This window comes from Cupressus sempervirens, chromosome 8, assembly GCF_028749045.1.
Source record: "Cupressus sempervirens isolate cs-2001-9-10 chromosome 8, ASM2874904v1, whole genome shotgun sequence".
In the NCBI taxonomy this organism is placed as follows: domain Eukaryota; kingdom Viridiplantae; phylum Streptophyta; class Pinopsida; order Cupressales; family Cupressaceae; genus Cupressus; species Cupressus sempervirens.
The window spans coordinates 400,383,552-400,408,952 of NC_143125.1; positions in this window are offsets into that span (position 1 = coordinate 400,383,552).

Here is a 25,401-nt window from a genome sequence, read left to right on the forward strand (position 1 = left end):
CAATATGCCTTGAAAGCTAAGGAGATCTTGACAAAGAAGCATGAACAAAGACTAAGAGGTAGAGGTGGTAGATTCCAGAAAGGCAAAGGTAGATCTTATGGTGAAGGTGATAGATCGGAAAAATTTGTACAAGATAAAGAAAATTTGAATGGAAGGATGATGACAAGGGCAAGACTGAATGGAAAAGTGGTAATTCTTACCAAGGTACTAATTCTTATCGAGGAAGAGGTAATTCTTATTCTAGAGGTGGATTTCATGGTAATTGCTTCAAATGTGGTAAAGAGGGACATAGATCTTTTGAACGTAAATCCTCTAAAAGTGGGCAAGGTAACAAAAATGTTGTGATTCAAGGAGATGATGAGGGTTCACCAAGTGGACCTGAGGTCAGAGAAAATCTGATGGTGAGAAGAACAATATGTAATAAGGGTAGTGATGAGGAACCTATTTTAAGGAGAATTCTTTTCAAGACAAGATGTAAGATGGATAGAAAATGCTATAAAGTGATCAATGATAGTGGAAGTTCTACAAATCTGGCATCAAAAGAGTTGGTTACCAAGTTGCAGTTGTAGAGGCTGAAACACCCCAAACCATATCATGTTTCATGGATCAAAGATGAGCATAAGATATTTATAAGTGAGCAATTCCTTGTGAAGTTCAAAATTGAGCATTACTTTGATGAAGTTTTGTGTGATATTATGCCCATGGATTGTTGTCATATTTTGTTGGGTAGACCTTGGAAATATGATAGATATGTTATACATGATCGAAGATTGAATCAATATACTCTTTGGGTAAATGGGAAGAAACAAACATTGTTGCCTTTGATTGAAAATCTAGATAAGATTAATTGTGCTGCTATAAAAATTTGCATGGTTAATGGGAAACAATTTGAAGAGCAAATGAAAAGGAATCAAGTCGATTTTTCCATAGTTCCTAGAGGACCGAGTGTTGGTAGTAATGGCCGAGTAGTAGAAGCTAGTAATGACCAAGTGATAGTAGATAGTGACAGCCAAGTACTAGTAGAAATTACAAAATTGTTGAATGAGTATAAAGACATTATTGTCGATGATATTCCTAATGGTTTACCTCTAGTAAGAAGTATAAGTCATTGTATGGATCTGATTCCTAAAGTTAGTTTGCCAAATAAAGCACCATATAGATTGACACCTGCAGAGAATGAAGAACATAATAGGCAAGTGGATGAGTTGTTGTAGAAAGATTTGATCAGAGAAAGCTTGAGTCCATGTGTTGTACCTTTTGTATTAACACCTAAAAAGAATGGAGAATGGAGAATGTGTACTAATTCTAGAGCTATTAACAAGATCATAGTGAAATATAGGTTTCTTATGCTGAGGATAGATGACATAATGGATTGTTTGAGTGGAGCAAAGTATTTTACCAAGATTGATTTGAAGAGTGGCTATCATCATATTAGAATTAGAGAAGGTGATGAATGGAAGACTACTTTCAAGAAAAAAGATGGTCTGTATGAATGGTTGGTTATGCCTTCTAGTTTCACTAATGCACCTAGTACTTTCATGAGGTTGATGAATGAAGTTCTAAAAAGATTTTTGGGTAAGTTTGTGATTGTTTATTTGGATGATATTCAGATTCTCAATAAGACTAAGGAAGAACATCTTGAGTATATTAGACAAGAATTGTAGAGGTTGAAAGAGGAAAAGTTGTTGATTAATCTAAAAAAGTGTTCTTTCATGCAAGAGGAGATTGTGTAGTTCGGATTTGTGATTTCAGCTGATGGATTGAAGGTGGATCTTGAGAAGGTTAAAGCAATTTTGGAATGGTCTATACCTGAGAATGTGGGTGAGGTAAGATCATTTCATTTTTTGGCTACTTTTTACATAAAGTTTATAAAGAATTTTAGTGTTGTTTGTAATGCTATGACTAAGACAATGAGGGTAGATAAAAAGGAATTCAAGTGGACATATGATCTAATAAGAGTTTTGAGACTTTGAAACAAAAGGTTGCTGAATTACCTATATTGGCTTTGCCCAATTTCAACAAATTATTTCAAGTTGAATGTGATGCAAGTGGTAATGCAATAGGAGTTGTATTAAGTCAAGAAGGTAAGCCTGTTGCTTTCTTTAGTGAAAATTTGAATGATGCTAAAAGGAAATATTCTATGTATAATCAATAATTTTATGCCATTTTTCAAGCATTGAAGAAGTGGAGACATTATTTGATTCCTAAGGAGTTTGTGTTGTATACTGATCATAAAGCTTTACAATACTTGGGAAGTCAACGTAAATTGAATCAGAAACATATGAAGTGGGTTGAGTACTTACAGAGTTTCACATTTGTCATTAAGCATAAGAGTGGAGTTACTAATAGATTTGTTGATGCCTTGAGTAGAAGATGTTCTTTGTTGACTAAAATGAAGGTTGAAGTTCTTGTTTTTGATGAAATGAAAGAGTTGTATGATGTTGATGCTGATTTTTCTGAGATGTGGAGAGAGTGCAAAGCACCAAATTTCACAGATCACATAAGTAAGTATGATGAGTATTTAATTCAAGATATGTTGTTCAAAGGTATTTAGTTGTGTATTCCTAGAAGTTGTATGAGGTTGAATCTGATTAAGGAAAAGCATAGTGGTGGATTGGCTAGATATTTTGGAATTGATTAGACATTGAGTTTGTTGAAAGAGAAGTATTATTGGCCACAAATGTATAAGAATGTTCAAAAATTTGTAAAAAGTTGTGGAGTTTTTCAAGTTGCAAAGGGAGTGAGTCAAAATATTGGTTTATATACACCTATTACTATTCCTAAGAAACCTTGGACTAACATCAATATGAATTTTGTTCTTGGATTGCCTAAGATAGTGAAAGGGTATGATTCCATATTTTTTGTAGTGGATAGATTTTATAAGATGGCTCATTTCATACCATGTAAGAAGACATCAAATGTTGAGCATGTTGCTAAACTTTTCTTTAAAGAGATTGTGAGATTGCATGGATTACCAAAAAGTATTATTTTAGATAGAGACAGTAAGTTTGTTGGTTATTTTTGGAAGACTTTGTGGAAGAAGATGGGTACTTAATTGAAGTTTAGTTCTACATTCCATCCATAAATAGATGGATAGATAGAGGTTGTGAATAGAAGCTTGGGTAATTTGTTGAGATGTTTAGTTGGGAATAAGCCAAGTAATTGGGAGATGGTATTGGCACAAGCCAAATTTTTATATAATAATTCTGTGAATAGGAGTACAGGGAAGACACCTTTTGAGATTGTTACTGGAATGCATCCTACTGGTATATCAAATTTGACATATGTTGCTAGTGAAGAAAAGAAAAGTATTGCAGGAGAAGAATTTGATGATTTTATGGAGTCTTTGCATAAGGAAGTGAAGTTGAGGTTGGAACAAAGTAATTAGAAGTATAAGGAGAATGCTGATCAGTCTAGAAGACACCATGATTTTCAAGTTGGTGATGAGGTGATGGTTCATCTAAAGAAAGGAAGATTCCCAATTGGAACATACAGTAAGCTAAAGATGAAGAAATTTGGACCTTGTAAGGTCTTGAAGAATTTTGAAAGTGGTAATACTTATGAAGTTGACTTACTTGATGACATAGATATATCTCCTATATTCAATATTGTTAATCTATATAAGTAGCATGAGTCAGATGATGAAGTTGGTGTACTTGATGACTATCCTAAGAAGCAAATAAAAGAAGTTGAATAGATATTGAGTTAGAGAACTTGTAAGAGTACAAGAGGAAAAGATTACTATGAGTATTTGGTGAAGTGGAAGAATAGACCAATTGAAGATGCTACATGGATCTCTCAATCTGAGTTGGATTCAGCTCAAGTTGTGACATCTCATTGATTCAGGAGAATTATTTTCTCCAACCCTGGTTGTTTGATGCAAGAGCATCTGGGGTTTCCTTGCAATCCTAGACTTTTGTTCTTTCTGCCTGTTGGTGACGAATGACCCTTTGGGTGCCAAGTTCCTATTGGTGTTGAGTGATCCTTTGGGTGCCAAGTTCCTATTGGTGCCAAGTGATCCTTTGGGTTTCAAGTTCCTATTGTTGTTGAGTGATCCTTTGGGTTCTAAGTTCTTGTTGGTATCGAGTGATTCTTTAGGTGCTAAGTTCATGTTGGTGTTGAGTGCCAATTTCTATGAAGTCTTCATTGCTGAGTTATTTGTGGCTAGTTCTAGTTTGGGAAAACTTTTCTTGCATTTAATTTTGGTATAGGTAGTTAATATCTATTGTGGGCTGACTTGTGGCTTTCCTTGTTCTAGAATCTTCCATAAGCCTTTTTGGAAAGTATAAATAGAGTTCTTATGATTAGATTAAAGGAAAAACTTAGAGGATAGAAAAGGGAATGCATACGTGTCTGAAAATGTGAATTTAAAGCTAGATCATGGATATGGAAGTTATATTTTATATCTGGCCATAACCCAAAAGGCCTTATAGTTGGGCATGTATGAGGATATTTTGATGAAACAATAAAAGTATTTCACTCTTCTTCCTCCTTTGGTTATTGTTCTTTGTTTTTTTTCTTTCATTGTGTTAACTCTTGCAGGATGGTTTGGATAGCTGGGTAACCTTTGGCCCTATTTATTCATCCTTTGCCTACATCAAATTTTGAGCACAAACTAAAACACCACCTCCAGTAGCAACAACTAGATGATACATGGTAGATAATTGTTTCAGTACTTCACTCTGTGGAAAATTAGTTCATTAGTATAACTTGTAAATTCTTGCTGGTTAAATTTGCAAGTAGAAATTCTTCCCTCTTATACCTGCCTCCTTTGGATGGAGGAGAATACATTGCTTTTTTACACATGATCTCTATTTCTACTTGCTCCTCTCTCTGAATAACACCACAGTTTGGTTGTGCTAGCTCTAGAGGGAAACTAGAACCATGATTAGGACTCTCCTTGCTTAAACCTTCCCTTCGATAAATGCCACTAACTGATGTCTTAACACCATCAACACTACTTAGCCTATTCTCAAAACTATTTTCACTCTCATCATTTCCAAGGAGAGAAGGATTTTTGGACAAATAGCCATCAAGTTTTCGAGTCACTGTCTTAGGCTTCTCTAGAGTAATCTATTCATTCCCTCTCAAAAGTGAGGGCCTAAAGAATTGTGGTCTCTAAGGTTCAAAATGATTCAAATCATGTTGAAAAACATCATTCAAATAGCTTATGGATTGTGCTTGCAAAGAGAGATATTGTAACTTTTCTAGTTGTTCTTTTGAATCCAGTTGATTGTCTTTTGATTGTTTTTGTTGCACATTTGTGTTTTTTTGTAGTAAGTAAAGATTGCAAAGAAGGAAACTCCTCCCCAAAAAGAACTATAGTCTTTTCCATAGGAATAGGTTCTAGCTTCCCAGATGCAAATGGCACAGAAGTGGAATGCAATCCTCGAAGACTAGGAGGAACATAAACATCAAACTTATTGATAGAAAAAGCAAGCCTAGGATTATCCTTAACAAGGCCTACATTTTTTTATTCTGCCTATGAGATATTGGACTACACACTTATAGTTATATCAACTGTTGTTGGCTTTATGAATTCATTGGTTTCCTTCTTTAAAGTTGTAGTGTTGCTAGATCCAATCTTTGTGGGCTACTTCATAGGACAGGTAAGAACAAGCATCCCATGGCTGGCTCCTTTAGGTCATCCTCCAGATCCTAATGCATTCACCACAGTCTACACAGTTGGCTCTTTTTTTCCAAACAAATCATTCAAATTGACAGAAGAAAACTTGTTGAGAAGACCCATTCAATGTGTTAGTTGTAATCTAGATGAAACAAATGAATATTCCAAGGTTCTTTAATAAAATTCTTAACACAAATCAAGAACTTCAAAATTCAATTGACACAAATTGCATTTTTTTTAATAGTTATTTGATAATTTAGAAAAACAATTTAAACAATTCATGACCAATTTAGCAAATGGAGTTAGAAAGATAATTGAAAAAAAATACCAACTTGAGAACATATTAGCAAAATGAAAATAACATTAGCAAAAAACCTCATATTTCACACACTAGATAATTTGACTTAAGATATTAGGAAAATCAGCAGTACACTAATAGAAATCTCATTTAATTAAACATTGTCCCTTCAAAATCTATATGCTTCACTCATAACAAAAAATCTAGGAACAAAAAAATTGACGCTTGTGAATATTTAAAATATATTGAGTTCAAAATCTATACAATCCAATCTCACAACCTCAATTATCAATCCAATGAAAATATTATATTTAAACCATTTTAGAGTTCACAGTGTATATGATCTACTCCAACAACTAAAAAATTTATGTTGGTAGAACAAAAACTTTTGGATTCAACTGTATATGCTTATTTGATTTACGTTTTGGATAATACCCATTGATCCATCATAATAAATTGTAGCTTCCAATGTGAGGTGGACAAAGACAATTTCTGTGTAGCCAAGGATTTTGAGTTAAAAATCTATATGATATGTGCTCCAACAACTAAAAAATATATAAAAAAATAAATTATAGAGCAAGAACTTTTGGATTATACTATGTATGTTTATTTGATTTAAGTTTTGGATATTCCATTGTGAATTTGACCAAAAGTAGAGACTGTTAATAGTACTAATAGCACAGGCAATAACCAAAGAAAAGAAAGAGCTTTAAATAGTAGAGAGACTAAGAAAAAGAAAAAATTCACCAAATGAATGCTTGAACTTTAATTCTCTATCCCTAAAGATAAATATTTGGGAAACCAATATTTAATAGTGAGTTCTAGAAGAATTAGAGAATGTTGAAAGAATAAACATACAAAGAGAACAACAAGAACTCAATATGAAATATGTAAGTAAACATATTGTAATAGCAACATAAGTACTAATGAAGTCAAGTGCCTAACCAAAACTCTAACGGATTTAGTTTCAAATATTTAAGTTCAATTGCATTAATAGTGTTAAATCTAAGTCAAAACTTGTAAAGCCCTTAAGAAAGACCAAGGAAAAAAAAGATAATACAAAGATAAATCTATCTTAATCAATAGAAATCCAAAAATTGAAAATCACTATTTCTTAAATAAATTAGGATACAGAGGGATTTCCTACAGCACTTAAAGCCTCAAGATTTCACACTGATAGTTACAAAAATACACTCTTATGACAATTTCTAGAATTGGAGAATGATACAAGCACATTTATAAAATTAAAAGGCACATGACATGATTAAATTTAGAAAACGTAACACTGCAAATTGTCATCCAAAATAGAATATTGAGGCTTCCAAAATAGGTTTCTAGGTTAAAATCATAGGAAGCAGGATAAAATTTTGAAACATCAAATCCACTAGATAAATCATAACCCAGTGAATTGAGACCTAATGGAAATTCTAGAGCACGATTAAGAAAAGAACCTACACCCAATACCCTTAGTCATGGTAATCTAAACCAAAAGTAACCTCACATAAGGTATTTTTTCCATTCAAAACAATGAAGGAATAATAAATCAAATTGTGATTAAGATGCAATATATTTTGACAACAACTTTACTAGCCTTTATATTGTGTAAAAAACTAGTAAAAAGTACATGCAAGACAAAATATATGACTAGATGTAAATCTACCATAATAGCAAGATTATTGGCTGAAAAATTACAAAGCCTCCAAAACTATCAAGAGCTTTATATGATGAAACAACACATGCTACAAACATCATACAAGAAAAGTATTTTAAAAGGCTCAAAAACAAAAGATATATATAATTATAATTAATTTGAATTCAATACATAATTTTTCCCAATCTTATTGGCAAAGGCCCAATTTTCTATGAAATGTCTCAAAAATTGAGCACAGTTGTTACAGTTGCCCATCCTCACAAGATCAACTCAAAATCCTCCATTATAGCTTATGAATTATAAAGAAAACAACCTTGATTAAGCATATGACTAACAAACTGCCATAGGGGATTCTTATCTATAACAAACACAAACCCAAACCCAAAGATAGATCACACTTTTTCTTGAGCTTTTTGGAGGGAATCATGTGTGCTAACTAGTTTCCTCTTGAAACATTAGAATATCTTTCCACCTTAAAAATAGGGTTACTAGAATTAGGTCAAGATTTGAAGAGCAAAGTGACAACACAAGAAGAGATAGTGGAGATGGACTCTAACATATGCAGAAAGCTACCACAATAATTATTAACACATGTTACAACTTAGCTACCCACTCTCTTCATTGTAAGATCCAAGGTTGTTTGCAAAGGATGGAAACATATTCTTCCTCTTACCTACAATTATCATATAATACCATCCACTATTATTCATGAGTTTCCATTCCCTACTTTTCTAATCAATGGTGTACATCGCTCTTATAAACAAGAAATAATATTTTCAATGTTGTACATATATATTTTTTGTTTCAAAGCTTAGGCCTCAATCATGCATTGATTATGATCACACATGGAATTAAAATCTCACCAGGTTGTAACATTTAAATGGAAAATCACATGGATTTGGCTTGTCTAAAGAAGATCAATTGCATGATAAACTTTGTGCTAAACTTTTCAAGAATATGGTCTTCCTCCAGTGATCGATCACTACCCCAATATTACCCATGAAGCCCCCATCCCTAGCAATCTCCCCAAAGAATAAAAAATTATTATCCATAACCACAGTCTTTTCAAGAATTATTATCTTGTGCACTATGTTTCTTGACTTTGGCATTTGTGCATTTGCACAAGATAGGTCGGGTCTCATTTTGTGCCTTAAACAAAATGGCATCACAAACCTGACCACTTCTAATTCATCCTCTGCGTATGATTCTCTCTTGCAATTTTCTCTACAAGACTTGAGGTTTACTTAACTAGTGGTCTACAAGCCGTACGTGTTGATTATGTCATAGAAGAGACAACAAACCTACAAATTTCCATGATACCCTATGTGGGAATGAAATAACATAGCATTCAACTATACAAGATTAAATTTTTACATACTTTTTGACCAACTATATGATACTTTTAATATATTAAGGTTATGACCCTAGTTAATCAAAATTTTCACCAACTCAAGAAAACTTAGGAAATTTTTGACCAATACGGGGATGGAAACCAAAAAATAAAAGAAATCATACCTTTGGTCAAAAATTTGGTAGAAAAAAAAGTGCAAATGTACTAGTGCAAGGTCCAGATGTATAAATAAAACTTCTTACAGCTTAGTGAACCCATAAAACATTCATACTCATGCATGCACCCATAAGATTATGAAATTGCTAAAAACTTGTAGGTTACTATCAAATCAACCTTTAGAAATGTAAAGCATGAAACATAAAAAATTCATCAACACACTTGACACAATCATTTACGTGGAAACCCAATTTGAGAAAAAACACCAGTAACATGCTACTCCTTTTCACTCTTCTGAAGTGATGCCCTATGAAATGCCAACCCTATTAAAGGTTACAATACACACTGTTAAATGTGACCCAAGTAAGGGATTTCAACCACCTGTTAGAACTGAGCCTTGTTAGAGGACTTTAGGCCATTCACTTGAAATGCCACCTAGTGAAAGGATTTACAAATGATTGTTTAGTAAACCTTAATCCAAAGGATTTACCCTAACTAATGCAATTTTTAGAGAGTAAAAATAAAGCTTTGATATGATACAACTTACAACTTCTCTTGTAGATTGCAGATCTATATATAGTCCTCAATTCTACTTGGCCTTCATACTTTATAGCTCTGATAGCTTGTTCACCCTTCAAGCATTCATCTTTTTTAAGCCTTCTTGCTTAACATGTCATTGCAAACTCTTCCCTTAGGTCACTTGATGAAGCAAAACCCTTGACTCCTTGTCATCCTTAGGTTCTCAAGCATAAGAAATTTGATTCATGACCAGACATTCCTATAAGTAGGAAATTAAGATATTTTCTTGCTCATTTTCCATCGTCCAAATTTAGAGTTCAGATGGATTAGGTAGGATACAATGTATCTACCCCATATTTCATATCTCTTCTATAAACTTCTCCTAGAATCCATTTGAATTCACCTAAACATGGTTTACCTTAATTTCTTTACCACCATCTCATCAACCTTATCTTCCATCTAGTTCACAAAATCAAAGAAAACAAACTTTTCAATTTAGATTCATTGAATCTTTGATCTTTTAAATAATGTAGCAGCTCAAAATTATCAATCTTCTGATGCATGACACATACTACATTTCTCGACATCCACTATAAAAAAAATTGGCATCCACGAAAGTTTACTAATGCTCGGCATCAACTATTTTTCTCGACATACACTAGAATGAACTTTAACTTAGCTCCAATTAATTTTCTGTTTGGCTTGCACTAACTTTGCTCAGCACCTACTATCCACTCAGTTCAAGTTCAATATAATATCTCCCTCTTTGAAAAAAATGCCAAAAACATGCAGATATGGCCTTTTGTAGTTTACTCAATTGCTCCCTCTGTCACCTTGCTTGTGACTGATTTAAAGTTTCAATTTTGTAATTACTTTAGGCAACTTCCTAAAGTAAGATCCTTTGCATCAATGTATAACATATGAATATCAGCTTGTTTGATGTAGGGAACTCCTCTTTTTAACTTATATAGCCTTTGATAGGGGTATCACTCCTAATTTAACTCTTAGATACTCACGAGCATCCTTAGGTAATGGTTTTGTGAAGATATCAGCAATTTTCTCATTTGTGTTAACATATCTCATCTTCATCTCTTTATCTTGAACTAACTCTCTCAAGTAATGATACTTGATTGCAATGTGCATTGTCTTTGTGTGCATCACTAGATTCTTTGATATATTCATAGCACTTGTATTATCATAATAAAGTATCACTGGTTTTGTGATTTCTTTCTTCATTCCTTTGAGTAGCTATTTGATCCATACAATGTCTATGTAATTTATAGTAGTAGCAACATATTCAGCTTTAGTAGTAGATTGTGAAGTACAACTGTATTTCTTGCTAGTCCATGTAACTAGTCTCTTGCGTAAGAAAAATACTCCTCCACTAGTGCTTTTTCTGTCATCAATGTTTCCAACCTAATCAGCATTAGTGTATTCTCTTAATTCAAATTTTTCATTCTTATTGTAGTATAGACCAAACTCTTCTGTTCCTTTTAGATATCTCATTATTCATTTCACAGCCATTAAATGATTTTCCCTAGGATTAGTAGAGAATCTTGCAACTATCCCTACAGATAATGCAATATCAAGTCTACTATGTACTACATATTGCAATTTTTCAATCATAGACCTATAAAATGTTTGGTTCACCTCAACAGAACCATCATTCTTTGACAATTTGTGTCCTATCACCATAGGTGTGCTTACTAGTTTGGAATCCTCCAATCCAAAAGTTTTCAATATTTCCTTGACATACTTTGACTGAGTGATGTAAATACCATATTTCATTTGATATACTTGCAAGCCCATAAAAAAAATTTATCTTTCCAAACATAGACATTTCAAATTCTTGCTTCATCTGATTTACAAAATCCTTACATAAAACATCTTGTCCTCCAAATATATTATCATCAACAAATATTTTAGATAACAAAATACCTTTTCCTTTCTCTATCTTTATGTATGGATTGTTTTTAGTGTCTCTCCCATTTGACTTCGATAATTCATCCTGATGGATGCAACCTTGTTGATCTTTTGTTGTGATCAGTCATGATTGTGACCATGAGTGGTCTACACCATTGAAGTGATTGGATTTATGTTTGTGTAGCAGTTGCTTTGATTATGCTTTTGACTGATCTATGATATTATGATTTGATTTATGGTTCACTAAGGTTTGTGCAAGTGCTTACAAGGATCGATGTGGTATCATGAGGTTGTTCCATGATTACCCTGAGATGTGTGCAGAGATTGCACTATGTACTATTACCATGCTACATTGGACTAGGTTCCTGTAGTAGTGGGTAGTCATGTTTATGACTATGTTCGCTTATGCATTTTAAGTGCCATTTTAATTTTGTTTAAACAATCATTATTAAATGCTTAAGTAATTAAAATGGGTTGTTCTTGTTGGATTATTTGGTTTTGTGTTGTGGTCATTTACCTTGTCATATTTTGATCTGTGAGATATCTATTACTTATGTGATGTTTTACATTTGAGATGACCTGAGGGTCAGATGTTATACTTTGATTTCAGCATCATAGATATTAGACTACTATGTTGTTCAGTTAATTATATTGCATGATGATGTCATTTTGAGATGACAGTGTGTTTTATGATGATATCTGGTTATCTGGTATTTGGACATACCTCTGATTATGTTCGGTGATGGATTTAATGCTATGGTTATTTACTTCATTCCTACATTGTTACGCTTTATGCGAACGTCAGTGATGTAAATAGATTATTTTAATATAATTAAATAAATGGTTAAATTAGGTGATTTAATGCATTTATTGCTTTGGCTATGTTATTATATGCAATTAAACTTGATCATGTTGTTTAGTGTGCAGGATTTATATCCCTGGTAGTGGCACATGGAGTTAGTGATTCAGCCTTTCATATATTACTAATGTCATCCTTGTATGGTTGACGTATCCTTATTTTAATTATTTAATTAAACCTTTTGGTGATTATTAAATCTGAACTCATTTGCATTATGTGTTTAGACTAGTAAGAGTGTCTATGCATTTAGAGGCTCACATTGTCGCAAAAATCATTAAGGAGATTTATGTGTTTTTGGGTTTTTGGGCTTTTTAATTGATTTATTTTAATTTATGGAAGCTTTTCCATAGATGAATTCCTATTTATAGGAATAGCCTATTTTCATTTGGGTCAATTCAGGGTATAACTAGGTTGGCTGGTTATTTTCCCTAATCAATTATTCACTCAATGAATAAGTATCCAAAGAGGAATTTAATTCCTCACTTCTCACTTTTGAATTAGAAAGTTTGAGAGTAAAACCCAAAAGCCTCTTCATGAGGATTTATTGTCTTGTTCATTATGTGAGCTACAAGCATGGGATCGTTGCGAGGTTGTGCTTGTTGGATCTAGCTCAAGGAAACCTTCAATTGTCACAATTTTTAGCCACTTCTGCGGGTATTTTATTTTCTCAATCAGATTCCTGTTTTGCCCTTTTGGCTGTGAGGTAGGGCTTTCTTGTTTTATTGTTTCTGCTCTGTTTCTGCTTCTATTTTTGGTAGCTATTTGTTTGGAGGCTGAGAACTAGTGTTCCCCTCTGTTTTTGTATGCTAGTTCTACCCAATTGGGTGGGTACAAACATTTTCCTACTTTTCAGGATGAGGGTTTGGAGTTTTACACTATTATGCTTGCCATTTTTGCATACGGTTTCCAAACTTGTTTATTTTTGGATTTTTGGGGTTTTTGTGCCCAAAGGTCAAATGGGTTTTAATTTCAAAAAATTTCCAAATTTGGGATTTTTGCCTCGTTTTGCATGCTGCCCTATTTTCTCAAGTTTTCTTGGCACAATGTGGGTCATGGACCTGGATGATCCATTTGGATATTAGTCAGACCACTATTGCACTTTTATGTTGCATTGGGATGTGTGTTGCATCTGTACTCCCGACGTTGTATTCGGTTGAGTGATTTTATACTTGGTGTTATTGTTTCTTTTAGACCATTGCTTTTGTTTCATGAGCACTAGGATTCGTGTAGAATCCATACTCTAAGATTGAGGCTGGTTGAGTGAGTTCATGATGTTTGGTCTTGTTGCATCATTGGGATTCGTATAGAATCCATACTCTCAAATTGAGGCCACTTGAGTGATTTTATGATGAATAGTTTTACTAGCTTTGGGATTCATGTAGAATCCATCCTCTTGAGTTGCTTTCAGTTGGGTGTTTTATTTTGCATTGTGTTCTCATCCTGTCTTTGTGTTATGATCTTCATGATGGTGGTGCACCATACACAAGTACGTTCGCGTACATTTTTTAGGTGATTTGCGAGGCTTGTTCTTTCATGATACTTTTGAAAGTCATGATCATTGGGGTTAGGATGGGAATATGCATGCCCATGGGCACTTGTCGTAGGATGAGCATTGTTAGGGTAGGGTAGCATATAAAGGGGCTTCTATCCTGCAACCTCGTGACTATTCCTCAGTTGGTAGAGGAAGTTTTATATAAGTGATAATTAAAATTAAATATTGGGTGGTAATAAATACAAGATAATAAAATGTGTGGGTTGTTCGCCTTCTGTCGTGAAGAGTTGCTACCCTAGGTTGTGTGCCTTCTATTGAGAAGAGTAGCTTCCTATACTAGCATGGGCTTTTGGATGCCAAGCGACTCTCCATGATGTCAGCCCCTACTTAGTAGCCTATTGAGTGTCTAACCAGGACCTGTACTCCTTGCATTGTCTTAAGTTCTTGGTTATAGCCATCATACTATCTGGCGTGAGTGTTAGCCTTGGATGTTGTGCTTTATGTGTGTTTGTGATTAGATCTGTATCTCCATCAACACAACAGGTGTGGACCTATGAGTTCCACATGGTTGGGAGGCATAGCTACCTTCACCACTGCTAGGGACCGGTGTATAGAGACGGTCTTTTGTCCTAGTGTGATCATTGCTGGATGTTTTCACTTGGTACTTCAGGTTCTAGAGTATGCTTTCTTGTGATTTCTAATTTCATTGGAATGCTTGGATATCATGTTTAGATGGTGTTAGTTTATTTGATGCATTCCCATATTCTGATGTTTAGCATATGATTAGATGATGTGAATTGTTGTAGTAGCATATCTATTGCTTATTGATGTTTAGCATGTGATAGGTGATTTTATCTACTATAGGATTATCTTATGCTTTTCGACTAGCATGTTAGATTTCCTTATGCTTATATTGTAGCATGTTTAGTAGTGACATCCCTATTATGATAATACCAACGATCGGATTGGTGGATTGGGATGTTACACGTGAGGGATGGCTAGGACCCACAATGGTCTTATGATGCTATTCACAGTTGGGAGGAACTGCATACTTAATTTGGTTGTTTTGTTATTGGGATATTATCTCTGTATATTGTGATGTTGCTTTCAATACGTTCTTTTCTGTGATAGTTTTAGATGGATAGATGTATCTCCTTCTTGATCATGGCATCTTGTTGATTATGCACTCAAGTGTTCACTCCTTGATCTATCTGGATCTGGTACTCCCCAATGTGGAGGTTCTAAACTCTATTTTTCTCTATTTTTCCCCTTTTGTGTTTTCCTTAAGTGCTTTTGTGTTTCTATGGGTGACATTTTATCAGCATGGTGCGACATAAAAAATGTATTGCATGCCCAATTAAACTGTGTCGTACGATGCCAAAAAGTATCGTACACCTCTTGGAGAAATGTTGTATGATACTAGAAAGTATCACACCTCCTTTGGAGAAATGTCATACGACACCTTGAAAGTATTGCATGCCCTTGAGAAAAGTATCGCTCAAACTCTAAAAGTGTCACTCTCCTTTAGAAATGTCATGCGATACTTTTTAGTGTTGTATTAAAGTATCACATGGGTTTTGTAAAAATGTGTGTGGGCTAGCAGTGGGAACTTTTTGATTTGATCCAAAATTTTTGAGAATTTTTTTGGAAACCCTTTTCAATGTTCTTTGACCCTATGTTGTTGCTTTTTGGATTCAGGTTGTTTTCTTTTAGATCCTTTTTGTGTGTTTCTCTTGTAGTCCTTTGGGGTTTAAAATATATCATTTGAGTATAAGTTGAGAAACCTTTTGAGATAGGTTTTAGACCTCTCGGAGATAAGATAAAGATTCTAGGAAATTGCACAGCTTCAAAAATCCAAACTTAGCCAATTTTCAAGGGCTTTAGGATTTCAAGCTTAGCCAAATTTTAGTTTTTTGCATTCTACCCCAGCTTGGTGTTTTGTTGATGAGTGGTCTTTTCTTGAGCCCTAATCTTGTACATTGTCATTGTTGGCTTATTTGTGTGTGTCAATTTGGTAGTGGTGTTTGGAGATTTGTTAGTTTTTGAGATTGTGGTGAAGTCTTTTGTTGCGATCATTGTGATCCCTATATGATGTTGTCATGTGCATTCATACTTGTTTAAAAAAAAAATCTTGGCTTGTATTTCATCCTTGTTTCCAAGGATCTCCAGGAAAGACATTACATTGTTGTTATCATCAGTCCTTTCAAATCCAATTTTCACAAGTATGAAGTCTATCATACCATGCTCTTGGTGCTTGTTTCAAACCATATAGAGCTTTGTGTAGTCTATATACCATGTTCTTATTGTTAACATCAAAAAACTTTTTGGATGTTCAATGTAAACTTCTTCCTCCAATATACCATTTAGAAATGTAGATTTAATGTCCATCTGATAGACTTTGAAACCTTTATATGTAGCATAAGCAAGTAGAGTTCTTACTCCTTCCAATCTAGCAATAGCGGAAAATATCTCTCCATATTCAATTCCTTCTTCTTGTGCATATACCTTGCAAACTAATCTTACTCTATTTCTTGTGATTTCACCATTTTCATCTAGCTTGTTTCTGAATATCCACTTGGTACCAATCACATTTTTGTCTTCTGATCTAGGAACTAGACTCCATGTTTTTTTCTTCTCTATTTGTTCAATCTCTTCATCCATGGCTTTGTACTAGTCAACATCTTCTAGTGCATCTCTTACTATTTTGGGTTCCTTCATGCTCAACAAACATGTTTCATTTTTCAATCTATTTCTTGTCATTGTTCTAGGATCTTTATCTCTAATGATTTGAGTAGCAGGATGATGTCTTTTGACATACATAGGCAATCTTCATTTAGCTCTTATTTCTTCATTTTGTCTTTCAACTTTAGAATCATTGTGTATATCTTTGTTAGGCATCTCAAAATCTCTTTCATGTGTATTAATCTTAGAATCAGAATGTACATCCATTTCATTCTATGACTTGGCATCTAAATGCAGCTCAATTCCTAAATGCAACTCAATGTTCATAAGGTGTGACTCGGTAGTCATTGTAACTTGATGTTGATTTGTAACTTGATCTGTAGCATATTCTTCAATAGTCATTCCTTCATAAAAGTGTACAAATGATTTGTATTCTTCTAGCTTTTTCATAGGTTCAGCCTCATGTACTTTTATGTATTCATCAAAATTCACATTTACACTTACCACAATTTTTTTTGTGTTAGTATTCAAACACTTATAAGCTTTACTTCTTGTGGAATATCTTAGGAATATGCCTTCTTCACTTTTTGCATCAAGCTTTCATTTTTGAACATCTTTAAGAATGTAACATTTGCTTCCAAATACCTTAAAGTATTTTATATTGGGTGAGTATGCATACCATAGTTCAAAAGGTGTTGAATGAGTACCTTTCTTGATTTGCACATGGTTCAAGGTGTAGAGAGTTGTGCTTATAGCTTCTCTCTAGTATTTCAAAGCAACATTCTTCTCCATCATGAGTGTTCTAGCATAGTCCATTATAGATTTTTTCCTCCTTTCAGCTATTCCATTTTGTGGAGGTTTTCTAGGGGTAGATGTTTATCTTTTGATTCCTCTATCATTACAGTACATTTCAAATTCATTTGATGTGAATTCTCCTCCTCTGTCAAATCTAAGCATTTTAGACTTTTACTAGTTTCTCTTTCAACTCTTGTTAAGTACCATTTAAACATTTGAAAAGTATCAAATTTTTGTTTCAAAAACATAATTGACATCATCCTAGAATAGTCATCAACAAATAGCTTTATGTACTTATCTCCCTTGTAACTTTGCACTTCAATTGCTCCACACAAGTTAGTATGAACAACCTCAAATATTTCTTTAGAGGTATAATTTTTACTCTAAATACTTGACTTTGTCATTTTGCCTAGCTGACATTGTTTGCACATTATGTTATCAGGCTTCTTCAACTTAGGAAAACCTCTAAATTTCTTCATATTTTTGATACTAACCAAGTTATCAAAGTTAACATGACATAACCTCTTGTGCCATAGCCATACATCATCAAATTTTACAATTAGACAAGTAGCATCCTCTATATCAAGATAGAATATACTACTTCTAGTTTGATCACCTTTTCCAATCAATTTTCCATTTGTGTCATATATCTTAGCAATCTTATTTTCAAATTCAACCTTTCATTCCAAATTGTTCAGTTGTGACACACTCAACAAGTTATAGCTTAGTCCTTCAACAAGTAAGCATTGTTACATGAAATCTTATTTGTGAGTTTGATAGAACCTTTTTCTTTTATCAAACATGGTGCATCATTATCGAATCTTACACTATTTTTATCATAACAATTCAGAGTAATAAACTTACTTTCATCTTAGTTATGTGATGTGAACCTCCACTGTCAATGATCCATCTATCATTCTTGTTCACACAAGTCACAAGTGCAGTTGCCTCATCTTCATCAAATTTGTCCTTCATTGTGACATATACCACCTCATCATCATGTTCATCAGAATCATTTTCTTTAGTAATGTAGCAAGACTTCTTGTCTTTGTCTTTATAATTTTTGTTGTCTTCATCTCTTCTACTCTTGTATTTGTCACCACCTATGTACCTCTTCTTCTCTGGACATCTAGCAAGCATATAACCAACCTCATTGCAATTGAAACAAATGATGGGTAACTTACCTTTAAACTTGCCTTTACCTTTGTGGAATCTTCTTGCCAGTAGTGCTTCAAGCTGTTCAACATCCTCCTCATTTGTATCATTGTCACTAGACACATACTTCTTTTTCTTCATCTTCTTCTCATCAAGTTCCTTTAATGACACCTCTTCTTTGAAAGTAGATTCAATCTTTTCAAGTTTGTAATTATCAGAATTAGATAGCTCAAAAGTAATGAGTCTACCTACTAGACCTTCAAGTGATAGTTTATTCCCTGGAATACATCTTAGCTCTTGAATTTTAGAAACTCTAATAGCATATAGAGGCAGCAATGTTCTCAAAACTTTACTTAAAACAATTTCATCATCTATATTACTAGTAGCTCATCTTATTGCATTGGCAACTTCTTTTATCCTTTCAACATATTGAGCAATATTCTCACCTTCTTCTATTCTCATGTTATCAAACTTACCTCTGACACTTTCAACTTTGGCTCTTAGAACATTTGATCTCCTACATATATAGTGGCTACAGAATCCCACATTTTCTTTGCATTGTCAAGTCCTTTGATATCATCAAACTTAGCATAACTTAGGGTAGAGGCAATCTCCAACATTGCCTAGTTGTGTTCTTTCTTCTTCCTTATATCTTTAGCAGTTGGGGGACTAATAGGATCAACATGTTCCACAAAATGGTAGACTGTGCATGATCTCCAAGTCATTCAAGGTGTAGCTTCATCAAACTTTTCCATGCAAGAAAGTTATCTCTATTAAGCTTAGGTACTTCTCTTTTAGACATCTCAATCTTTGTGCTTCTAGTACTTTCAAACTAGTTCTCTTAAGCAGATGGCTCTAATACCAATTGTTGAAATACTTTAGAATAGTTGGGGGGGAGGGGTGAATTAGTTATCCAAGGTCTAGATGTATAAATAAAACTTCTCATAGCTTAGTGAACCCATAAAACATTCATACTCATGCATGCATCCATAAGATTATGCAATCACTAAAAACTTGTAGGTTACTATGAAATCAACTTGCAAAAATGTAAAGCATGAAACATAAAAAATTCATCAACACACTTGACACAATGATTTACATGGAAACCTAATTTGGAAAAACTCATCGATAACATGCTACTCCTTTTCACTCTTCTAAAGTGATGCCTTGTGAAAGGTTGACCTAGTTAAAGGTTACAATACACACTGTTAAATGTGACCCAACTAAGGGATTTCACCCACCCTATTAAAAGTGAGCCTTGTTAGAGGACTTTAGGCCATTCACTTGGAATGTCACTAGGTTAAAGGATTTACAAATGACTGTGTGGTCAACCTTAATCCAAAGGATTTACCCTAAACTGATACAATTGTTAAAGAGTAACAGTATAGCTTTGGTCTGATACAACTTACAACTTCTCTTGCAAATTACAAATTTCTATTTAGTCATCAATTATGCTTGGCCTTCATACTTTGCAGCTCTAATAGCTTGTTCACCCTTCAAGCATACATCTTCTTTAAGCCTTCTTGCTTAACATGTCATTGTATACTCTTCTCTTAGGTCACTTGATGAAGCAAAACCTTTAACTCCTTGTTTCCCTTAGGTTCTTGAACATAAAAAAATTTCTTCATGACCAAAGATTCCTATAAGTAGGAAATTAAGATATTTTTCCACTCATTTTCCATCGTCCAAATTTAGGGTTCAGATGGATTAGGTAGGATACAATGTATCTACCCCATATTTCATATCTCTTCTAGAAACTTCTCCTAGAATCCATTTGAATCACCTAAAAATGGTTTAGCTCAAATTCTATACCACCAACTCATCAACTTTATCTTCCACCTGGTTCACAAAATCCAAGAAAACAAACTTGTCAGCTTAGATTCATCGAATCTTTGATCTTTTAAATAATACAGCAGCTTAGCATTATCAATCTTTTGATCCTCGGCACATACTATGTTTCTTAGCATCCATTATGAAATTACTCGGCACGTAATCAATTTTATTGATGCTTGGCATCAACTAAACATTACTTGGCATCAACTATTTTTCTTAGCATAAGCTAGAATGAACTTTTACTTGGCTCCAACTAATTTTCTACTTAGCTTGCACTATTCTTGCTTGGCACCTACTATCCACTCGGTCAAGCTTGGTATACAAACTTTTTTTAACTTGTTCTTCTAAAGTTTTTAAGTGTAACCAACCTTTGTAACCTTAAGTAGATTATCAATACATCATGTCATCGCTATCTTAAGTAATCCTTGTACTTCATTACATAATCATAACTCAACCTTTCCTCTAGGTGTTATTGTTACCTCTTATTGATCAAATCCTCTTCATCAATCAACTAAGTGATAGTACTTGAATCTTATAAGCAATTGTCTTACCAGCAAATAGTAGGTTTGACATCAGTGAAAAAATAATGATTGAAACACATAGTCTTTTTGAACAATCTCCTTCTTTCAATCATCTTTCTCAATCAATGATCTTTTCAATCAGATCTCAACACTTTCATCTTATATTATATTGGAATCTCGTTTCGGGTCCACATATAAACTTTTTGAAGGAGATTTTATATTATTTTTCATAGTTTGTAACTTTATTCATTTAAATTTATATATTATGTGAATTAAATATTATCATTTTTGTTTGAATGAATAAATGTAATTATTATTTTATATAATTGATATTCCATAAACTAATTATTTAAAATAATAAATTTGATGCAACAAAATAATGGTTAAGAAGGAATTTGAATTTGATATGGTTTGATGAGTCCTTTATTTGACTAAGTGTTACAAGGGATATGTAGCATTTTAATTGCCTAAGTTCAAGGAATTAAGTTCAATTTTGAGAACTATATACTATAGTGACTTGTAGTGATGGAAAGTTGTAATCACCAAGTGTCATGGAGGTTGTATTAGACCGTGAGTACTAAGCGGTAACGTTTGAGTCACTTTTAGATAGATTTTTGGGGATTCGTGAGTTGTCATTGACTGGTCATCATAGGCACTTGGTAGAGGATCAGTTTGGGGGACATGTGGCATCATACTTGAGATTCTAGAGACCTTTTTTTTGTAGATTTATTAGATATTACGACCTACAATCCCTTTTTTTGGGGAAGATAGTGGAGTCTTGTTGGGGTTATATACTTCTCTATCATTTATAGAAGAGTTTTAGTTTTTGGAAGAGGGGCCTTTATCATTTTTAGGCATTATGTTTATCATCTTACCATATCATAATTGTAGCATGTATTTTTAGAGACTATAATAGTTATACTATTATAAATGTTTATAATAATTGAGAGGGGGGTGAATCACTTACTCAAGGTCCATAAGTACCATTTGAACAAATAAACATAAAAAAAGTCACTATTTTTCTTAGCTTTCTTGTTTAGTCTCTACATTACTAATAAACAATTTTTGTCCAAAACTAACATAGTTTATTGAATGTAAACATGTAAATATAAATCACCACAAAAAAATTCAACACAAGTTTGACACTAGGATTTTTTGTCAAAACTCAACTTGGGAAAAACCACTAGCAACATGTCACCACTTTTTCACTCTTTCAAAGTGAGCTCTGTTAGGAGCCAACCCTGTGAAAGGTTATAATACACACTCTTAAATATGGCTTGGTTAGAGGATTTAATCACCTTGTTAGGAGTAGCATTGTTAGAAGACTTTGGCCGTTCCATTTAGAATGTCACCTAGCTAAAGGATTTACATAAACTATTAAATCCTTCAAATGACTATTAAGTAAACCTTTGATTAAAAGGATTTCAATACAAATTGTTTACAATGATTAGAAAGAAAATAGTAAGGTTTTGATATGTGTGATTTTAACTCACTTTTGTAGGTTTAGATCACTATTCAATTTACGTGTCGATTTGCTAATAAGTATCCTTGTCAACTCTGTCTCTTAACTCACTCAACAACTCTTCAAGAAGTCATCCCTCTTCACATAAAAATTTAAGTCTTCTGCTCAAATTCACTTCTCAACTTCAGTAGCATTTGCGCAAGAAAATCCTATTTGCTTCACTCTCACTCTTAGTCCATTCTTGTATGTCTTAGTTTTACTTTTATTTATGCACATACCCTTAAATTTCATCTCTCTACCTCCTTAAACAGGAAAAAAAATTCTTTTTCCTTTTCTATGATCATCGTAGATCTTAGGGTTTACGATCTAGTTCATCAAGTTCACTGTATCTATTCATCTTCCTTTTTTCCTAGAAACTTCTCATCTATCAAATTTGATCATGGGTACTACACCTAATCCTCTCCTTGAATTTAATGATCTAACTCATCAATCTTATCTTCAACATGATTTCCATATCCCAAGAAATCAATTGAGTTGGCTAGAAATTATGATTCTCTAACACATTTAAAATTTTGACACTCAGAAATCACAAAGTTCTAACACTCGCTCATCACTTAATCACTTAGTTATTGTAGAAATTTTGACTTAGCATCGACTAACTTTCTTATTTGATACTGATGCTCAGTCAACACTAGATTTTTTTGGCTCCTATTGGGGCTCAATTGACACTAGCATCACTTGGCATTCCTTGGCTTTTTAGTCTATTGCATGGCTAAGCTTTACATTCATGATATAAACAATCACTTTATCCTATCAAAGTCTAATTAATTAAATATTCATTGTAGCTTCCTTTCCATAACTCAACCCTCGAGGTACTATTTTTATGAGAAATATCTCAAATCCTCTTCATCAATCAAATAGATATGACATTTAGATCATATAGAAACATGTCTCGTCAATATATTTGACATCACTAACAAAAAACAATCCAAAAGGGTTCACTATCATGAGTGATCAATATCATTAGTTTCATTCTAATTTTCATCTCTACAAGTCCATCATTCTTTATTATGATTTTCTCCCTCTCTAAGGTACATCTCTCCCCTTTTGGTATATTCTTCTTCTTCTTCAACCATTCTCTCATTAGTGTATCTCTTCCTCTTAGTGTATCTCTCTCTCTCTTTAATAACAATGCCAAAGACACTTAGCATTCCTTCAATTAATTCATGCATCTAGATTATGTAGATATTTTCATGTTAGGTTGAGTTCTCTTTCATCTATCTATGACTAATCTGTTATAATGTCCTTAACTATCTACCTTAAGCATCTCCCAAAGTAGTGTTGTTTTGTATCACTGTGTAGGTTATTCTAAGTAGCACATTTGATGCAGTGCACCTCATCTCCTTGAGTTTCTTTACTTAGGGGAATCACTCTAATTTACTTCTAAGATTTTAATGAGCATCTTTAGGTAAGACTTTAGTGAATATGTCAACAATTTGTTCCTTAGTATGCACATATTCTAATTTCACTTCTTTGTCTTGAACTAGTTCCCTCAAGTAGTGATACTTGATAACAATGTGCTTCATCTTAGTTTGCATCACTAGATTCTTTGAAATTTTAATACCACTTTTATTATCACAATAGATTACCATTGGATTTGTAATCTCTTCTTTCATTCCTTTTAGTACTTTCTTGATCTATATAATATTCAAATAGTTCACTACAACCACCATATACTTGACTTTAACTATTGTTTGGGAAATACACTTATGTTTCTTGCTTGTCTATGACACCAATCTCTTTCCTAGAAAGAATGCACCTCTACTAGTTCTTTTTATGTCATAAATATTTCATGCCCAATCAAATTAATTAAATACCTTCAACTCAAACCTATCACTTCTCTTGTAATATAATCCATAGTCTTCTATACCTTTTAGATATCTTAATATCCTTTTCACTTCCATCATGTGATTTTCCTTAGGATTTTCTAAAAATCTAGCAACTATTCTAATTGTTAATGCAACATAAAGTCTACTATGAACAACATATTGTAATTTTCCAATCATTGATCTATATGTTGGCATCTCTAACCATTTTTTTCTATTAGTGTCAACCATTTATTCATTTACAAGGCAAAGTCAAATGGTTATCACTATAACTGAGCTACTCTATATAAGCTGATTCATGTACATAAGTAATTACATACCTAGCTCTATATGATCCGAGTAAGTTTTTGGGTCACAAATTATTTTTTATACCAACCAATCTCATCAACAACTCAGCAAGTCATCAGTGATTGAGCAAGTTTTTGAGAATATAAGTGTCAAGTTACTTAGTATGTACTGAGCACAATGAAGTCCAAGCATCATGAATTAGTAAAGGTCGAGTTGCATAGAGTTTACATGAAATTCAAGAATGGAATAGAGTTTTAGGAAAAATGATTATCAAGCCAACTTGGAAGGGATGATTAATTTTTGAAGAGGTTGTTACAGAACATTTACATTTTGTATATTATATATCCCTATGTTGTTTGTTCAATAATTAGGATGAAGAGGTAGATCATGGAATCATCTAGAAAATTCTTCAAAAAACTCTGTATATATCATATGCCAATAGAAAAGGACATGAAAAGAGTTTATGTGTGAACATAAAGCTATTGACATAATAAGATTGAGATTAGATTAGAAGTCATTCAAGGATTTTTTATCATCTAATAGACTGAGTGACCTAGTTATTGTAGTGAAGTGAAAGAGAAAGACAAGCATATTAGATCAGAGGAGAGGATCAGTTAGCAAGGAGAAGGCTTGAAACCATCTTACAAAGAAAACTAAGAGTTAGGTACTGAATCAATTTTAACATACTTGAATCAAGATATATCTCTTAATAGACCATCCTTAACAAATCTTTGTAAATCTCTTAATAGAGTCCTTACTTTTTTGTAAGTGCAAAATCCTGTCACAAGGTGAGACCTAGTAATATCTTAAGTTTTTAATAGGAAAAACCCCTCACAGGGTAGATCATATTTTATAGTCAAACATTATAACTTTAACTAGTTAACTTTATTACTATAGTAGTGGA